General features: G+C 37.9%; 1 protein-coding gene and 1 long non-coding RNA gene across 5 annotated transcripts in view; one reads left to right on the top strand and one right to left on the bottom strand.

Annotated features, from left to right (window-relative positions):
- Positions 1–17556, bottom strand: part of MICU1 (mitochondrial calcium uptake 1) — a 223646-nt gene extending 206090 nt beyond the window's left edge. For all 4 annotated transcript variants that reach the window (XM_006077074.4, XM_006077073.4, XM_006077072.4 and 1 more), the window contains exon 1: positions 17412–17556. The gene's annotated coding sequence lies outside the window, so the exon portion shown is untranslated. The remainder of the gene's footprint in view (positions 1–17411) is intronic.
- Positions 17557–17689: 133 nt separating this feature from the next.
- LOC112584697 lies at positions 17690–19280 on the top strand. Its single transcript, XR_003109076.3, has 2 exons — positions 17690–18270; positions 18431–19280. It is a non-coding gene; the product is annotated as an uncharacterized LOC112584697 (long non-coding RNA).
- Positions 19281–19689: the final 409 nt, after the last annotated feature.

The following is a 19689-nucleotide window of genomic DNA, read 5'->3' on the forward strand; positions in this document are numbered from 1 at the left end:
GCTAATATTAGATTGAGTTAATCTACTCATACAACAGAACAAACCTAAATGGCCTATATAAACCTACAACCATAACCTCATTCACAATTTGCTAATCATTGAATTCATTCATTGTTAAGTCTGTTTGCTTTGCCTATAAAGTGTAACATGGGAATGTATAGCAAAAATAGTAGTTGATTAAATCTAACTTTACAAAAAGCTGAGATTGATTCCACAAAGAGTACATTTTTTTAAAATAAGGAAAACATAAATTTTCGATCAACAACAATATATACCATAGAAAAAAGAATATTTTATGGGCTTCTCAGTGGCTCAAACAGTATAAGAGCCCATAATCCAGGCTGGATTGGGAAGATCCTCTGGAGAAGGGAATGGAAACCCATTCCAGCATTCTTGCCTGGAGAATTCCATGAACAGAGGAGCCTGATGGGCTATAGTTCACAGGGTTGCTGTAAACTGTAGAGTCGGACAGGGCTGAGCAACTAACGCTTTCACTTCCACTATTAAATTAAAAGCTCTGGAATTTAGAAAGGTGGTAACAACAACCCTGTATGCGAGACAGCAAAAGAGACACAGATGTATAGAACAGTCTTTTGGACTCTGTGGGAGAGGGAGAGGAGGGATAATTTGGGAGAACAGCATTAAAACATGTATAATATCATATAAGAACGAATCACCGGTCCAGGTTCGATGCAGGATACAGGAAGGTTGGGGCTAGTGCACTGGGATGACCCAGAGGGATGGTATGGGGAGGGAGGTGGGAGGGGGGTTCAGGATGGGGAACACGTGTACATCTGTGGCGGATGCATGTTGATGTATGGCAAAACCAATACAATATTGTAAAGTAAAAAATAATAATAATAATAAAATTTTTAAAAATCTAATTTAAAAAAAAAGAAAAAAATCCTACTGTGATATAGAAATGGTATGTGAAGACAGAATGAAGGAATCAATATTTTAAAAGAATATCACCTTGCATTTTCAGAGAACTTTATATTTTAAAATGTTCCAATGAATACTCTCCCATTTGCATTATACTCAATTTCCAGAAATGGAAAATGGGGTACATGATTAAAATGTCATAATAATTCCATGTCAGAACTCAACTGTGAGTCCATGACATGTTTCTCAGAGTCTCATTCAACAGAACAGCAAAGGATTAGTCAGCAGTACAGGCCAATCTGTAAGAATAAGATATATTTCTGCCAAAGGAAGTCTCTTTCTATATAAATAACAATTTCAGTGGAATTTTTCAGCATTCACAGCAACAGACATCTTTATTGATACTCTTTTATAACAATCTGTCTATATTTATGTTCTCTCTAGAAACTAACCTGCTAGGCTGACAGTAATATTAGATATTTCACAGGCTGCTTTTCTTTTTTTTAACCTTTACTTCAATTTCTATTTACCCAGGTACACTGTTTTTTTAAGACTTTCACTTATTTACTTGAAGATGTTGTTTTATTTATTTATTTATTTTTTTACTCAGACTCACGTCCATCGAGTCAGTGATGCCATCCAGCCATCTCATCCTCTGTCGTCCCCTTTTCCTCCTGCCCCCAATCCTTCCCAGCATCAGAGTCTTTTCCAATGAGTCAACTCTTCGCATGAGGTGGCCAAAATACTGGAGTTTCAGCTTTAGCATCATTCCTTCCAAAGAACACCCAGGACTGATCTCATTCAGAATGGACTAGTTGGATCTCTTTGCAGTCCAAGGGACTCTCAAGAGTCTTCTCCAACATCACAGGTCAAAAGCATCAATTCTTCGGTGCTCTGCTTTCTTCACAGTTCAACTCTCACATCCATACATGACCACAGGAAAAACCACAGCCTTGACTAGATGGACCTTTGTTGGCAAAGTAATGTCTCTGCTTTTATTTATTTATTTTTTTAATTTTATTTTTAAACTTTACATAACTGTATTAGTTTTGCCAAATATCAAAATGAATCCGCCACAGGTATACATGTGTTCCCCATCCCGAACCCCCCTCCCTCTGGGATTTCATTAAAATAAAACTATTGCTGTTGTTCAGTCAGGTCCCACTCTTTGCGACCCTATGGACTGCAGCATACCAGGCTTCCCTGTCCTTTACTATCTCCTTGAGTTTGCTCAAACTCATGTCCATTGAGTCAGTGATACTATCCAACCATCTCATCCTCTCTCAGCCTCTTCTCCTCCTGTCCTCAATCTTTCCCAGCATGATGAGTCTTAACCAATGAGTTGGTTCTTTGAATTATATGGCCAAAGTATTGGAGCTTCAGCTTCAGCATCAGTCCCTCCAATGAAAATTCAGGGTTGATTACCTTTAGGACCGACTGGTTTGATCTCCTTACTGTTCAAGGGATTCTCAGGAGTCTTCTCCAGCATTACAGTTCGAAAGCATCAATTCTATGGTACTGAGCTTTCTTTGTGGTCCAACTCTCACATCTGTACATAACTACTGGAAAAACCACAGCCTTGACTATACCTTTGTCAGCAAAGTGATGATCCTGCTTTTTAATATCCTGCTGTCTAGGTTTGTCATAGCTTTTTTTCCAAGGAGCAAGCATCTTTTAATTTCTTGGCTGCAGTCACCATCTGCAGTGATTTTGGACTTTCACTTATTTACTTGAAAATGTTGTTTAAACTTAAGAATTTAATTAAAGCAAAATTAGAACATCACAAAGTTCTACTAAACATGTATATAAATCTGCATTATATATTTTGTTTTGTTCTGCTTTGTTTTAGTAAACTGAGGCCTAGACAGCTGTGTCTAACTCAGGGTTATCTAGTTAATTAATTAATTTTAGATACCAGACCTTACTAACTCAACCTCTTACTGGCCATTAATTTTGAAGTCAGTAAGACCTGTGTTTCTGACTTTGGCAACTTTGTGCTTCCATAAAACAGGGATAGTAACACTTACTGCAAAGAACTTTAAGGAGAATTACATGAGAAAATGCTTATAAAATTCTGAGCACAATACCTAACATGCAGTGAGTGATGAAAAAATGTTTGTTTGGAAGGTAACAGAATGCTGCTGACAGTGATAATTCAAATAAAAACTATATTTTGCAACATAAATTTCACTAAAATGTTACATAAACACATAACACCTAAATATATTCCTTTTAAAGCAAACATTTATGCAAAGTAAGACTCTAATCATAAATTTATCTATTATCTATCCTTGCTATCTAATCAAGGAAATGGACACTTGTTTTTTTCTAGTCTAAAAACCATTTCAAATCCATGGAATCACTTCACCATTTCTAAGAAACCTTGTATTTTGACTCGAAACTATCTATTACAACAAGAAAAAAAATGAACAACTAAATTCAAAAACAGACAAAGGATTTCAACAGATATGTCTCCAAGGAAGATATACAAATGGTCAATAAGCACATGAAAAGATGCTCAACATTCTTAGTCATTAGGGAAATGGGTATTACCAAAAAATCAAAAGCAAACAAACAAAAAGCAAAAATTGACAAGTGTTGGAGAAAATATGAAGAAATTGGATGCTTGTACACATTTGGTACAAATGTAAAATAGTGTAGCCACTATGGAAAAGTCAAATGTAGAATTACCATGTAATCTAACAGCTGCAACCCTAAGCTTATCTCTAAAAGAATATATAGCAGCACTATTCACAAGAGCCAAAAGGTGGCAAGAGCCCAAATGTCCATCAACAGAAAACCAAAGTATGTTGTGTACATATAATGGATTATCTGGCCTTAAACAGAAATGAAAGTCTGATACATATTACAACATAGTAGTCAGATTCTATTTTTAGCTTTGGGTCCTTTGAATTCCCCTGTACCCCTTATGGCAGTATGTCAGGCAGCTATAAAGAAACTTCATCAATGTACTTTATGGAGCTGCCTGTTTTGTTTTTGGTCTCAAAGTTTCTTCTTAGTCCAGAAGATACTATTCAGTATCTCTGTCTTCTAACATGGGTCAACAGTAGGCTTCTAGTAATTAAGTTTTGGGGGATTCAATAGTTATACGTGGATTTTCAACTGTTTAGGGTTGGGTGGGTATTGGTGTCCCTAACCTCACATTGTTCAGGGGCCAATCATAATTACCAACCTACAAAGAGGGCACCAAAAAACGTACATACCCAGACTCATTCTCCACCCTCTGTCATTAGCCAAACCCTACTGGATACCAGAGCGAATGGAGCATAGTGTGTAGTCCATAAAGGTCAGCTTCCTGGAGCACAAAGTAGGATGGAGAAGGGTAAAGTAATTGTGGGGGCAAATAAAGACTATCTTGTACAACATAACCTTCTACTTTACTTCACATGTCTATTTTACTATACAAAAGGAAGAATTCAAGTAAATGTATTTTTCAGTATAAATAAGAAGTTCCTGTTGCCATAAAAAGTAGGGCAATTGATGGGTTAAAAAGACAAAGGCTTTTGTTGTTATTTAAAAACAAAAGGAAACTCACACATTTTGACAAAAAGATTCAGTACACAGGCTGCCACAATCAAGAGCATTCAGTATACAGTCTGCCACAATACTCTTGCAAACACTGAGATAAAATATGAAGAAAGAAAAAAAGATCAATATAACAGAATATTAAGTGCTAAAAGAGACCTCAGAAATTTTCAAATTTTCAGTATGAGAGGAAACAAGCCAGAGAGGATGATAACGTCAAGCAACTTCATCAAGATGACAAAGATACTTAGCAGCAAAGTTGGAAACAAACCAGATCCTGTAACTCTCTGTCTCATTCTCTTCCCACCATACACTATAGAAATAAAGCTGGAAATGCTTCATATTCAGCAAACTGACTAGTAAACAAGTTAAATAATCACCACCCAGACTCATAGGTTAGAATGTTTCTTACAGTAGAACCCTAGGTTTCCCACAATAACAATATTCTGCCCTCTATCCTCTTAACCAAAAAATTACACTTCATGAATCCTAATACATATAGTACATACAGAACCTAGAAGCTGAACAGAGACCTTAATCTGAGCTTAAAGAAAATATACAGTTAGAAAAGAAATTATCAGTGAATTAACAGTCATTTTCCTATAAAGCATGAATTTAAAACCTCCAGGTTAAACGTGTAATAGGAGTCATCCAATGCTTTGACAGTTGAATTGCTCCTTCAAAATCTGGGGTATACAGGAAGAATGCATATTCCATTGATCAGGATGAACACAAAAATCACTTCTTAAGATGCACACTAATTGCATACTTAGGAAACTAACAAAATAAGAATGCAGTATCTGGAAGACAAAGCCCATAAAATCAATTATAAAGAGAAACTAATTTAAAAAAAGGAGAGAGAAAATAAAAGTATTAAGGATTAAAGTAAACTACTTATAAAAGTAAAAGCAAATTTAAAATGGCTTCTTTTCCAGAAAATAAAATATAACATCAAACCTTTGCAGTTCATTTAAAAACTTTCACTCGGAAAATTTCAAAGAATACTATTATGAACATCATACCTAAACTGAACAATTAACATTTCATCTATTTTCTTCATCTATCTATCTATGTCTATCAAGTTAATTTTTAAACTCACCACTTCAAAGTTACAGACATTAAAACTCTATCCCTAAATATTTCAATAATATTTTCCTATATAGCTACAATACCATTGTCATACTTAATAGCAATTTCCTAATATCTTCCAATACTATTAATAGTACATATTCAAACTTCCATAAAACATATAGCTGGTTTTTCAAACAAGGATCCACACAAAAATGATGTATCTTTGGTATATTCTGAAGTCTCTCTAAAATGGTTTCTTCACACATGACCTTTTTCTCCCCTCACAACCCTAACCTTATTAGCTATACATAACAAAATTTGGAGAAGGCAATGGCACCCCACTTCAGTACTCTTGCCTGGAAAATCCCACGGATGGAGGAGCCTGGTAGGCTACAGTCCATGGGGTTGCTAAGTCGGACACGACTGAGTGACTTCACTTTCACTTTTTGCTTTCATGCATTGGAAAAGGAAATGGCAACCCACTCCAGTGTTCTTGCCTGGAGAATCCCAGGGACGGGGGAGCCTGGTGGCCTGCCGTCTGTGGGGTCACACAGAGTCGGACACGACTGAAGTGACTTAGCAACAAAATAAAATTTATCCACATCCAGTAGAATGGCATTTATTTATTATCCTTGTGCACTACTAAAGGGAATGTAAGATGGTGCAGCCACTACAAAAAATAGTATGGCAATTCTTCAAAAAATTAAACAGAATTACTATATGATTCAGCAATCCCACTCTGGTGTATATATCCAAAATAACTGAAAACAGGGACTTGAATAGGTCTTTGTACATCCATGCTCGTGACAGCATTTTTCACAACAGTCAAAAGGCAGAAGCAACCCAAGTGCTCATGAACATGAATAGGTAAACAAAATGTGGTGTGTAAGTAAAATGGAATATTACTCAGCCTTAAAAGGAACGAAATCCTGAAACATGCTACAACATGTATGAATTTTGACGACATTATGCTAACTGAAATAAATCAGTCAGAAAAAGATCTGAGTGTGTGTGTGTGTGTGTGTGTGCGTGCATGCGTGTGAGCACACCCAGTTGCTCAGTCATGTCCAACTTTGCGACCCTATGGACTACAGCCCACCAGGCTTCTCTTCCCACGGGACTTTTCAGGCAAGAATACAGAAGTGGGTTACCATTTCCTACTCCAGGGGATCTTCCCAACCTAGGGATCAAACTTGTGTCTCTTGCCTCTTCTGCATTGGCAAGTGGATTCTTTACCAATGAGCCACCTGGGAGGCCACCTAAGGCACATAGAGTAGTCAAACTCACGGACTGAAAGAATTGTGGTTGCCAGGAGTTAGATGGACGAGGCACTGGAGTTGTTATTTAGTGGATGCAGCATTTCACTTCTGCAAGATGAAAATAGTTCCTGAAAGGGATGACAGTTTCACAATAACCTGAATGTACTTAATACCACTAAGTGAAAGTGAAAGTTGCTCAGTCATGTCTGACTCTTTGTGACCCTATGGACTATACAGTCCATGGAGTTCTTCAGGCCAGAATACTGGAGTGGGTAGCTTTTCCCTTCTCCAGGGGATCTTCCCAACCCAGGGATCAAACCCAGGTCTGCATTGCAGGCGGATTCTCTACCAGCCAAGCCACAAGGGAAGCGCAAACTGTACACTTAAAACTGGTTAATATGGTAATTTGTGTGTGTGTGTATTCCACCACAATTCTAAAAATTAGAAAAAGAAAAAAAACTCTGATACAGCCTACAACAGGCATGAGAACCTTTAGTTCAGTTCAGTCGCTCAGTCATGTCCGACTCTTTGTGACCCCATGAATTGCAGCACACCAGGCCTCCCTGTCCATCACCAACTCCCGGACTTCACTCAAACTCACGTCCATCAAGTCGGTGATGCCATCCAGCCATCTCATCCTCTGTCGTCCCCTTTTCCTCCTGCCCCCAATCCCTCCCAGCATCAGGGTCTTTTCCAATGAGTCAACTCTTCGCATGAGATGGCCAAAGTACTGGAGTTTCAGCTTTATCATCATTCCTTCCAAAGAACACCCAGGGCTGATCTCCTTTAGAATGGACTGGTTGGATCTCCTTGCAGTCCAAGGGACTCTCAAGAGTCTTCTCCAACACCACAGTTCAAAAGCATCAAGTCTTCGGCGCTCAGCTTTCTTCACAGTCCAACTCTCACATCCATACATGACTACTAGAAAAACCATAGCCTTGACTAGATGGACTTTTGTTGGCAAAGTAATGTCTCTGCTTTGAATATGCTATCTAGGTTGGTCATAACTTTCCTTCCAAGGAGTAGCGTCTTTTAATTTCATGGCTGCAATCACCATCTGCAGTGATTTTGGAGCCCCCCCAAAATAAAGTCTGACACTTTCCACTGTTTCCCCATCTAATTCCAATGAAGTGATGGGACCAGATGCCATGATCTTCATTTTCTGAATGTTGAGCTTTAAGCCAACTTTTTCACTCTCCTCTTTCACTTTCATCAAGAGGCTTTTGAGTTCCTCTTCACTTTCTGCCATAAGGTGGTGTCATCTGCATACCTTAGGTTATTGATATTTCTCCTGGCAATGTTGATTCCAGCTTGTGCTTCTTCCAGCCCAGCGTTTCTCATGATGTACTCTGCATATAAGTTAAATACACAGGGTGACAATATACAGCCTTGATGTACTCCTTTTCCTATTTGGAACCAGTCTATTGTTCCATGTCCAGTTCTAACTGTTGCTTCCTGACCTGCATAACCTTTAAGTCTTACATTAAGTGAAACACGTCAATCACAAAAAGGCAAATACTATATGATTCCACATACACGATGAACCTATAGCAGAAACAGACAGTAATAAGCTGAGGCCAGAGATCGGTGGGGAGAAGGAAGTAGAGAGTTATTTTTTAATGAGTATAAAAGTTTTCTGCTTGAGAAGAAGAAAAAAACTCCAGAAATGAATGGTGGTGTTAACTGCACAACAGTGCAGATACACCTTATGCCTCTCAATTGTATACTTTTAAATGTCTTTTTAAATGATAAATTTTTAAAAACAGTGGTAAAATAGACAAAAAATTTACCATTTTAAGGTTATATTAAATATATACACCACATTATGCAATCATAGCACAATCCTAATTTTTTAACAGGACACCTGAATTGTATTTTTCAAACTCTGGATTTATCTAATGGCTGCCTTGTAGCATGGTTTAAATATTTCTCTAGTCCTTTTATTTCCTGTAAACTAGAAGTTACATCTAAAAGTTTGATCAGAGTAAAGTTAAGTACTTTTAGCAAGAACTCTTCATAGATAATTTTGTATATTTCATAAGCCTTGGCTTAAGTTTTCTTCTTCCAGGTCTAACCTGCCATTGATAACATCAAGTCTGTCTTTCATCTCGGCCATCGTAGTTTCCACCTATAGCTTTGCTTCTGTTGTTGTTCAGTTGCTAAGTCGTGTCTGACTGTGACCCCGTGGACTGAAGCATGCCAGGTTCCTCTACCCTTCTTTATCTCTTGGAGTTTGCTCAAATTCATATCCATTAAGTTGGTGATGTTATCTGTATCTTCCATGTTTCTAATTAACAGATTCAATCTTTCTTCTAGTTTTTGAAGCATATGGAATACAGTTATAAAAAACTGTTTTACCATCCCTCTCCACTAATTCTATCACCCATGTCACATGTTTCAGTTTTTATTTTTCTTTTTCATTATGAGTCATATTTTCCTGCTCCTTTGCATGCCTAGTAATTTCTGATTGGATGCCAGACACTGTGAATTTTACATTTTTGGGTGCTGGATATTTTTGTATTCCTGAACCTATTCTTGAGCTTGGTTCTGGGACACGAATAAATTACTTGGAAAGAGTTTGACTGTTTCAAGTCTTGCTTTTAAATTTTTTAGGCTAGGCCAGAGCAGTATTTAGTTTAAAGCTAATTTACCTCACTACTGAGGCAAAACTGTTCGGAGTACACAAGTCCCCATTTACTTGCAGTTTGGCTCTTTGTGGTTTCCGTTACCCGTGGTCAACACTGATCCAAGAATATTAAATGCAAAATTCCAGAAATAAACAATTCAAAAGTTTTAAATTGTGTGCTCTTCTGAGCAGCCTGATTAAAAATATCACTGTCATGTTCCATGCCCCATTCACTGTCCTGCCAGCTCCCCATGTGAATCATCCTTTGGATTGCCTTATTTGATCCTCAATAACTCTGAGGTTTCTCTGATCTCAAAGCCATTGCTCTTAACCATTATGCTTCCTTACCATTTCAGGAATTATTAGGATAGAAAGTCAAATGATATCAACCTTAAGTTGAAAATCAAATTATGAAACTACTTAATTCAAATGCTATCACAGATTACAGGCCTGAGAATATTAGTAATGCTGCTTTATTTGAAATACATTACAATAGAATCTACTTGATCATTTTTAAAAACACAATTTTCAAATCTTAAAGGAAGTTTTATGTGAACAAGGAAAGAACATGATTGAAATGAAAATGAACTATCACCTGAAACTAGAAAATATAGATTTAAGTGTATTTATAGTATTCACAACAGTTCTGTCAAATAGAATATGTCAGGATGAAAGAAAGGTTTCGTATCTACACTGTTCAATACAGTAGCCGCTAGTTATCTGTAGCTACTGAGCATCTGAAGCATCTGTAGTAAAACTAATAAACTGATTTTTAATTATCATAAAATTTAATTATAAGTCATCTGTTTGTCTCCACCACTAGACTGTGAGCTCCTTAATGAGTGGAATATGTTTTATTTCTCTCTTTCTAGTGCTTAGGCACATATTAGGAAGAAAAAATAATTGATGTGTGGCAGAACGTGTGGATAGAATTTTCTAGGAATGTCCAAGTAAATTCTCTAAATGCATCAGTCTGATAAAGGTTACAGAGTGCAGACTTAATCTATTAAATTATATCTTACTTCTACTCTGATTTTTAAGGCAGATAAAATATCATAATTACTCATTTATTCACCAAACATGTTCTGAGCTTATATATAAGACAGGTACTCTGTTGAGTGTTCAGGAGATGATGGCGAATAAGCCTTGTTTATGGCATCAAGAATCACTCATTCTCTAGGAAAATACATACAACTGCTCCACAAAATAAGAAGAGTATTTTTAAAAAATAAATATTATGGGAACCACCAAGGCAAATAACCACCTGAGAGTGGAGGGAAATACACAAATTGAAGAACAACTCATTAATCTAATCTGAAGATGAATAATAACTCACCAGTTGGAAGATGGTAGGATGGTGAAGAGGCGTTCTAAGTACAACAAACAGCCCAAGTAAAGGCAGAATGATACAAAAAGGCACAGATCGTATGGGGAACAAAAAGTAGTTCACTATGACTAGAACATGGGAGAAGGAACAGGAAGAGAAGGTAGAGAGATGAAGTTATATTACAGCTAGATTCTAATGCCCTTCATGTGCCATGTTACAGGATGCTCATTTAATCCTACTAGGATAGTGGACAAATTTCACATGTTTAGTTTTTAAAAAGGTAAACTTTAGCTTGCTGGTTTAAGTCCAATAACTCCAATGAACAAACTTTAAAATGAAAAATCTGAACTGTAAGTAGAGCTTATAAATAGACATCAATAACTGTCTGACTCTGAACAAGCAAGATTATTAAGATAGGCATTTTAAGTTTTAAACGACCAATTTAAAACAAAATCATTTTGAAGGAAAATGCAAACCTTACTTCTATGCCTCACATGAATGATAAGGATTTATCTCTTAAAGATTTCCATGAAGTTTCCTTTTTCTCATATTCAGTAACCCTATCTTAAATTTATTATTGTTGGCGAGGAATCCTTACAATTTGCAAAAAACAAAACTGATTACTCTGTTAGTTTAGGGGGAAAAAATTCATCCGGTGCTAGCTGATTATTTTCTCATTAATAGGGCCAACCCCTCTCCGCCCAATGTAGCAGTATTTAAACTCCCAACCCCAGATCATTAATGATATTTGATGTCAATCACTTCTCACAGTTGTTCAGTTCCACAGTTGCCTCTTCTGGTTTTTCAAGTAACATTCTAAACTGCTATCTCTTCCACCTGCAGGTGTCCAGTATATCACGTTCACAAAGTATTACTTTTTTGCAGGAGTATTATCCCAAACTTATCCTTTAAAATAAAAACAAATCCATTTTTATCATTTGTACCTATTATTTAAAGTAACCATAAATTCTGCTCTGAACTTCCAAAGGTGCTCAACGCCTAGCTCCCCTTCTATAGTGAAGGAACAAGCTATCTTCCTCTTACTGACCTTTACTGAGCTCAGAGTTTGTGTAAAATTTACTCAATACATTCCCCCATCCTGACATTTATACTTGAATTAAGCAATTTTTATTTTTGTGTGTTTTTTTAAGTATAGTTGATTTACAATGTTGGGTTAGTTTCAAGTGTACAGCAAAGTGATTCAGCTATACATAGATATATTTTTTTAAGATTCTTTCCCACTATAGGTTATTACAAGATACTGAATATAGGTCCTTGATATTTATCTATTTTATATATTAGTATGTATCTGTTTTTCCTGTGGTCATGTATGGATGTGAGAGTTGGACTGTGAAGAAGGCTGAGCGCCGAAGAATTGATGCTTTTGAACTGTGGTGTTGGAGAAGACTCCTGAGAGTCCCTTGGACTGCACGGAGATCCAACCAGTCCATTCTGAAGGAGATCAGCCCTGGGATTTCTTTGGAAGGAATGATGCTAAAGCTGAAACTCCAGTACTTTGGCCACCTCATGCGAAGAGTTGACTCATTGGAAAAGACTCTGATGCTGTGAGGGATTGGGGGCAAGAGGAGAAGGGGACGACAGAGGATGAGATGGCTGGCTGGCATCACTGACTCGATGGACGTGAGTCTGGGTGAACTCCGGGAGTTGGTGATGGACAGGGAGGCCTGGCGTGCTGCGATTCATGGGGTCGCAAAGAGTCGGACACGACTGAGCGATTGATCTGATCTGATCTGATGTATCTGTTAATCCCAAACTCCTAATTTATCTCCCCCCACCACCTCACTATCCCCTTTGGTAACCCTAAGTTTGTTATTTATGTCTGTGAGTCTATTTCTGTTTTCTAAATAAGTTCATCTGTATCATTTTTTTTAGATTCCACATACAAATGGTATCATATGATACTTGTCTTTCCCTGTCCTACTTCACTTAATACAATAAACTCTAGGCCCATCCATGTTGCTGCAATGGCATTATTTCATTCTTTCTTATGGCTGAGAAATATTCCACAATACACACACACCCCACATCTTCCTATCCATTCATCTATCGTCATCCATCAGTGAACATTTAGGTTGCTTCCATGTCTTGGCTATTATCAACAGTGCTGCTACGAACACTGGGGTGCATGCATCTTTTTGAATTAAGAGTGTTCTCCGGACGTGCATTCAGGAGTGGGACTGCTGAATCATATGGTAGTTCTACTTTGTTATTTAAGGAAACTCCATGTTGTTCTCTTCAGTGGCTGTATCAATTTACATCCCCAACGATAGTGTAGGAGGGCTCCCCTTTCTCCACACCCTCTCCAGCATCTATTATTTGTAGATTTTTACTTTTTTGGCCATGCCCTACAGTGTGCAGGATCTTAGTTCCCCGACCAGGGATTGAACTTGGGCCCATAACAGTAAAAGAGCTGAGTCCTAATCACTGGACCACCAGGGAATTCCCTAAACATTTTAACGATGGCCATTCTGACTGGTGTGAGGTGATACCTCACTGTAGTTTTGATCTGCCTTTCTCTAATACTTTGTGATATTGAGCATTTTTTCATGTGCCTGTTGGTCATCTGTGCGTATTCTTCAGAGAAATGTCTATTTAAGTATGCTCATTTTTCAACTGGGTTGTTTTTGGGGTTTTTTTTTATATGAAGCTGTATAAGCCTAAGCAATCTTTACAAACTGGGCAGTCTGCTAATAATTGTGTAGCTTAAACAAAGTTTTCTAGTTTATTGCTATATATGCAACATGGAATTTAAAACCCGCTAAAATCTAGACAAACTGAATAAAGAACTTAATTCCCCCAACATCTATATATTTTAAACTCTCTGGGCTAAACATTCTCAAGTTGGGAAAATAAATTCTTTTTAGACATTATGTTTTGTTATTGTCACTGTTAACAATCACATTTAGGGCCTTCCCTGGTGGTTCAGCAGCCTAGACTCTGTGATCCCGATGCAGGGGGCCTGGGTTTGGTCCCTGATCAGGGAACTGGTTCCCACATGGTGCAACTAAAATTCCATGTGCCACAACTAAAAAAGGTCCCGTGTGCCACAGCTGAGACCTGGCGTGGCCAAATAAATACATAAATAATTTAAAACACAACAATCACATTTATGAGAATCTGCTAAATTCCAGGCACTTGGCATATATTAATTAATCCTTAAAAAATCCCTATGAGATATTACTATTTTCATTGCAAATAAACTCAAATTCTGAGAGATTAAGTAACTTGCTCAACATCAAGAAGTGCTGGAGTTGAGTTTTAGAATAGAGACCTGTCTGCCTAAACTAAAGCCTGTGCCACCAGTGTTAGCAAGTCAAGTTCAAACGACCACTGAATTGAGCTACTAACATCTTCTAAATGAAACAAGAAAGCGGAGTAAACAATACGTTGCATCAATTATATGTGCTCTTAAAATATAATGAATCATCAGAATAATCCATGAAGATACAAAACAAGATACTAATGTTAACTCTAGTTTTAAAGTTAACACTCAATAACAGCAATTAGTGACAATTATTTATTTCTTAAACAATGCTCAAAATTAAGTAGTTTCTATACAGATTTTTGAATATGAAATAATTAAAGAATCAAGTATGTAATCATATTTACTACATATACTTAAATACTTAAAACATTTATTTACTATTTATAAACTGCAGTTTATATAATCAAGTTCACACACAACAAAAAATGCTTACCAATAATCAATTTTAACAAACTGGCCAAATATACAATATATTTAAAGTTGGAAAATCTGAGTACTCCAGAGCATGGGTACTTATACATGTAATAACAATACAAATAGGTGCACTCCAAGAGTTCAAATTTCAAGTTCTATAAATTAATAGTAGACATTTTAAAAAGGAAAAATCAACATGCAAACTGTAAAAAATAATTTATATTGGGAAAGGAAAGCAGTTAATTTTTTTAAATACATGTAAAATTATTTTAGTGAACATCTGCTATTACTACCTGCCCAGCAATCTTTCTCCCTTCTCCAGGAAATGACACTTCAATTTTCCTTTGGGAACTATATGTCACCTACCCTTAATTCATGCGCTTTTAAACTGTATCTCCCTCCGTCCTACTCCACAGTGGGAAGAAGATCCAATTCTGACCACCCATGGCATTCCATCTGTCTGGTCACAGAGATTGTCTCTAGGATGGGCGATGACCCAAGTAAGGCCACAGAGTAGTTTGCTATTGTAACAGAATTCTATTATAATAGAATCAGAAAAAGGGAAGTTTTCTCCATTCTGGAGTTTCTGAGGTTGTAGGATGTAAGCCCAGTGCTATCAATGCCATCTTTCCCAGGGAGTCTGACCCCAAACTCAACTTCTCCACACTGATGCCCAACCCAAAGCAAGAGGAAGTAGTGGTTACCTGTTGGCATGGGAAAAGATAAATTAGGATTTCAAGTTTCAGTGTTGTATTTCTTATAATGTTTCTGTTTTTAAAAAATAAACACATATTACTTTTATAATAGGAAATATAAAATATTTAAAAATACTACCCCTGTATTTTCTTCTCAACTATTCTGAGATAGCAATATTTAATGTCTTAAAAAGCATTAGTAATTTTCTCAGAATTTACTTAAGTGAGTAAAAATCTACTTAAAAAGAATAGACTTTTTCCCTTAGCATAAAATCAAGCCATTTTCCTTTCTGGTGGGGGAAAAAAAAGTTGTGAGTAAACTTTTTAAAAAGTTAGTTATCTTTTAAAGGAAATATTTAAAAAAAAATTATACTCAAGGGCAGTCCAGTGGTTAAGACTCCATGCTTCCAACGTAAAGGGTGCAGGTTCCATCCCTGGCTGGGGACCTAAGATCCCACATGCCACACGACGTGGCCAAACATAAAACTCTACTCCATGTGGAAAAAAATTGGTAAACATTTAGCAAGTGTTGCAGCCATTGTAAAAATTGGTCAAGATGGAAAAAGTGGCCAAATTAGGTGTGATAACTTTGTCAATTACTCAGTCATATATTTCTGAATAATATAAAATCTGAAGGGTCAATTAAGTCTTTCAGTTATTATTTTACATAATACTGCCTTATAGGATAAATTACATACCATTGTTAAACACAGGAAAGTCAGTCTCAAGAGTCACCTCTTGGGAATGCAAAGTCTATGCTACTAGAGTAAATGTTCTCTAGATTATAAACGAACATAGCAATACACTCTTTTGTTCTCTTGCTCATATTAGTTTCTGTCATTTTCCTTTTCTCCCCAGGTACACAACCAACCCCTGAATCTTTACTTTTTGTTAGCATTACTTTGTGTCTTATAACCTTCAGTAAGGTCACTGAGGGCTTCCTATATGGTTCAGTGGTAAAGAATCCGCCAGCAATGCGGGAGACACAGGTTAGATACCTGGGTCTGGAAGATCCCCTGGAGAAGGAAATGGCAACTCCCTCCAGTAATCTCGCCTGGAAAATCCTATGGACATAAGAGCCTGGTGAGCTACATTCCATGGGGTCTCAAAGAGTCCCACACATCTGAGCTACTAAAAGGACACTGAGAGCAACTGGAAGCCAGAGCCACGTTTTCACAAACAAGGGAGTGAGTTCTAAAAAGATTTTAGGATGAGACAATATTTAAGAAGCTCAACACCTTAGGCAACGCCAAGAGGATAATGGGACGGTCAACGTGGCCAATACCTAAGTCTCAAGATGCTGACATTTTATTAATTTGTCATATCGTTTAATGAAACCTAAACTCTCCAACAGCTATCAACCCCAAACTGTTTCATTCGTTTCTCCTGCTAGATATATCACGTGCACCTGTGACTCAAAGGAATATTTTACCATAAACAAAGGTATACCTGAGAAACTGCCCCCAAATTCAGACACATCTACTTATAAAACAGAAAGTAAATATGTCTTTCCAAGTACCACAAAGAGAATAAAGTATTTTACTCTAGTCCTAACTATAAACTGGTTATTCTCCATATACCTGCAAGTATCTACAATACTTTTTAGGCATCTGAAAGAGAAGATAAAGAAACCATAATACTACACAGGGAGGAACTCAAAAAATAGTTCGGTTTAAACTCTTCTTCCAACATTTTTACACTGAGTCAATAACGCCTGGCTCATTCTCAAAACATCGTATTGTGGACCAGGATAGGATAGTGAGAAGGAAACTTGAGAGACAATGGGTAAGACACTGGGAAAGATTAAAAACTGAACGGTCCAGGAAACCTGCACTTTGTTTTGTCCCTTCAGGTCCCCATTTATTTTTCCACTTTTTTCATTTCAGTGATTAAAACTTCCCCTCATCAGAGACCTAACTATAAACTCCCCACCCACTTCCAACCACATCCCCAGATGCCACGGATGGTCCCTGGTCGTCTGTGAGAAGAGGGACGTCGGCGCTCAACTGAACCCTGCCGCTGAGAACTCGGAAGTACAAGTTCTCCCGGGACAGGCAGAAGGGACTGGGTGAAGTGAAGGAAAGCTGAGGAAGCGAAGCAGGCAGGACTAAGGACTGCTCTCAAGCCCCAGTCTGGACACATCAGGGGGAGACAGCTGTCCCGCTCAACCAGAGAAGTCGCCTGACCCCAGAGCAGACAAACGGCTGGCCCCAGAGGTCTGGTCTCTAAAGCTGTTTCGCATCCGCCTTCCTTTCGTCTTCCCTAAAAGGCTGTCTCCTCAAACCTTCACAGTCCCGGGACTCACCCGTCCACGCCTGAGCTGCAGTTGCTTCTCCGTCAAAGCCGCCCACCTCTGAACACCATGGAGACGAAGAAACAGCCAAGACAAGCCTCCACTTCCACCACCCACCCTCACGTGACTCTCCTAGTCGCTGGGCCTTTCGGGATCGTGGTGAAATACTTGTGGGAGGAGCACGGAGGAAAAGGGGTGGGGAGAGGCCCGGAAGCAGCCCGCCCCGCCCGGACCCCGCCCCGGCCTCGGGCCCCGCCCTAGCCTCGGCTCCGCCCCCCGCAGTATTTAGGAGCGGAGGTAGGCTGTCCCCGAGACGCTTTCTGGCTTTTTCTCTGCGCATTCTACCTCTATCGCCCTCACTCCCCGACACACAAGTATAGGAATCTGTTTAAAAAGAGATTTATTGTGTCTCTTGCCACCTCGTTGATACCTTTTTCGTGCTGGCTAAGCAAAAAGGAGTCAGTGAAAAGAGAATTGGACCACAGTGAGTTGGGAATTATTTTCGAGCTGCATTTAGATTTAGGCATCTGATAAAATTTGCCTATTTCCAGATTTTGAAGTTTTTTTTTCAACTTAAAAAACCTCCTCACCGTTTCTTTTACTCTTAGTTTTTTTTTTTTTAAGTGTTCTCTTTGCAAACTAATGTTGTTGAAGAGTTTCGTCACTAACCTACTAGTAGCATGTTTTTCTCTGATGTTCCTATCAGAACTGAGGATGGAGAGGGGTCCCCTCTTCTGCTGTGGAAACAGAATGACAGTATTTTGATTATGATGTGAGAGAAGTTTTAAAGAAAAGTTTCTTCAAAAATTTCCTTAAAGCTGTAGAAAAAGCTACAACAAATAGAACTATTAATATCATTGGATTCGGTAAAGTAAGTAGAACAGCTATTTTCTGCATTTCTTCTCAGAGGACTGTCCCTCCGTGCTACCCTAAGAACGACACATTATTGTGTTCAGGGCACTGTGCTCGCACTTTACAAGCAACCCAATGTTTGTTTACAACCATCCTGCTGATGAAAACTTTTTATTCAGTTGCAGGCTAAGACCCCGAGGTAATGAGCAAATGCTAGAGCTGGCACAGACCTAATCTAAAGATCACCAAGGATGTCTTAAGCAGTTTTCTTCAATCTGCTGTCCTCTGGATCCGCTTGCCTCAGGAGTTAGGAATCTTGGCTGATTTGCTTCTTAGCTATCAAAATGTGCCTTTTTTGTATTTCTATTTAGAGCCTGTTATCTGTTAAATGAAAAATCTAATAAAGACATCCTTCCCCGTTTACTAGAAGGCACTTAGCATGGTATCCTTCTCAGGCAGCCCATCCATTCATGCTGATGATGGGCATTTCAAGTTGTGTCATAGGTTACTATCAAAAAACACTTTGGGGCTCATGGAATCTTAACTGGTAGCTCGGTCAAGTGTTTCTCAGAATAAGAAAAAGAAAGTTATCAATACATAAATTTTGGACAAAGATCGGTTATTAAGAATTGGTAAAATTCAATCCTGGTTTTAGTCAAAATTTGTCTAGGGACTTCCTTGGCTGTCCAGTGGTTAAGACTCACAGCTTCCAGTCTTCCTGCAGGAGCAGGGGTTGATCCCTAGTGGGGGAACTAGGATTTCACGTGCCATGTGGCCCAGCCAGGAAGAAAAAAAAGTCTAAATTTGTCTATATAAAACTAAATAACCTATTCAGCTAATTATTAAATGTCATGTAAAAACATAAGTCACTAATCTTAAACTTTTTAGTTTCAGGACCCCTTTACACTCTTAAAAATTATTGAGAACTCCAACAACTTTTATGTGTTATAACTATCAATACTTGTCATGTTTTAGAAATTAAAACTTGAAAATTTTAATTTTTTTAGTCATTGAAAAGAGCACATTGTATGTTGACATAAATAGATATTTTAAAATAATAACTATATTTTTAGTGCATCATGGTTTTACATTTTTGTTATTTTTTTAATGTGTGGTTTGTAGAAATAAGATGATTCTCATATCTCTTCTTCTTTAATCTGTTTCCATGAGTGTGTCTGTGCACACTTAGTTGATCAGTCATGTCTGACTCTTTGCAACCCCATGAGCTGTAGCCTGCCAGACTCCTCTGTCCATGGGGATTCTCCAGACAAGAATACTGGAGTGGGTTGCCATGCCCTCTTCCAGGGGATCTTCCCAACCCAGGAATTGAACCCGGGTCTCCTGCATTGCAGGTGGATTTTTTACCCGCTGAGCTACCAGCAAAGCCTAATCTGTTTCCGTATCAGTCATCAAATAGCCACTGGAAAGCTCCACTGTA

Source organism: Bubalus bubalis, chromosome 4 (assembly GCF_019923935.1).
Source record: "Bubalus bubalis isolate 160015118507 breed Murrah chromosome 4, NDDB_SH_1, whole genome shotgun sequence".
NCBI lineage: Eukaryota > Metazoa > Chordata > Mammalia > Artiodactyla > Bovidae > Bubalus > Bubalus bubalis.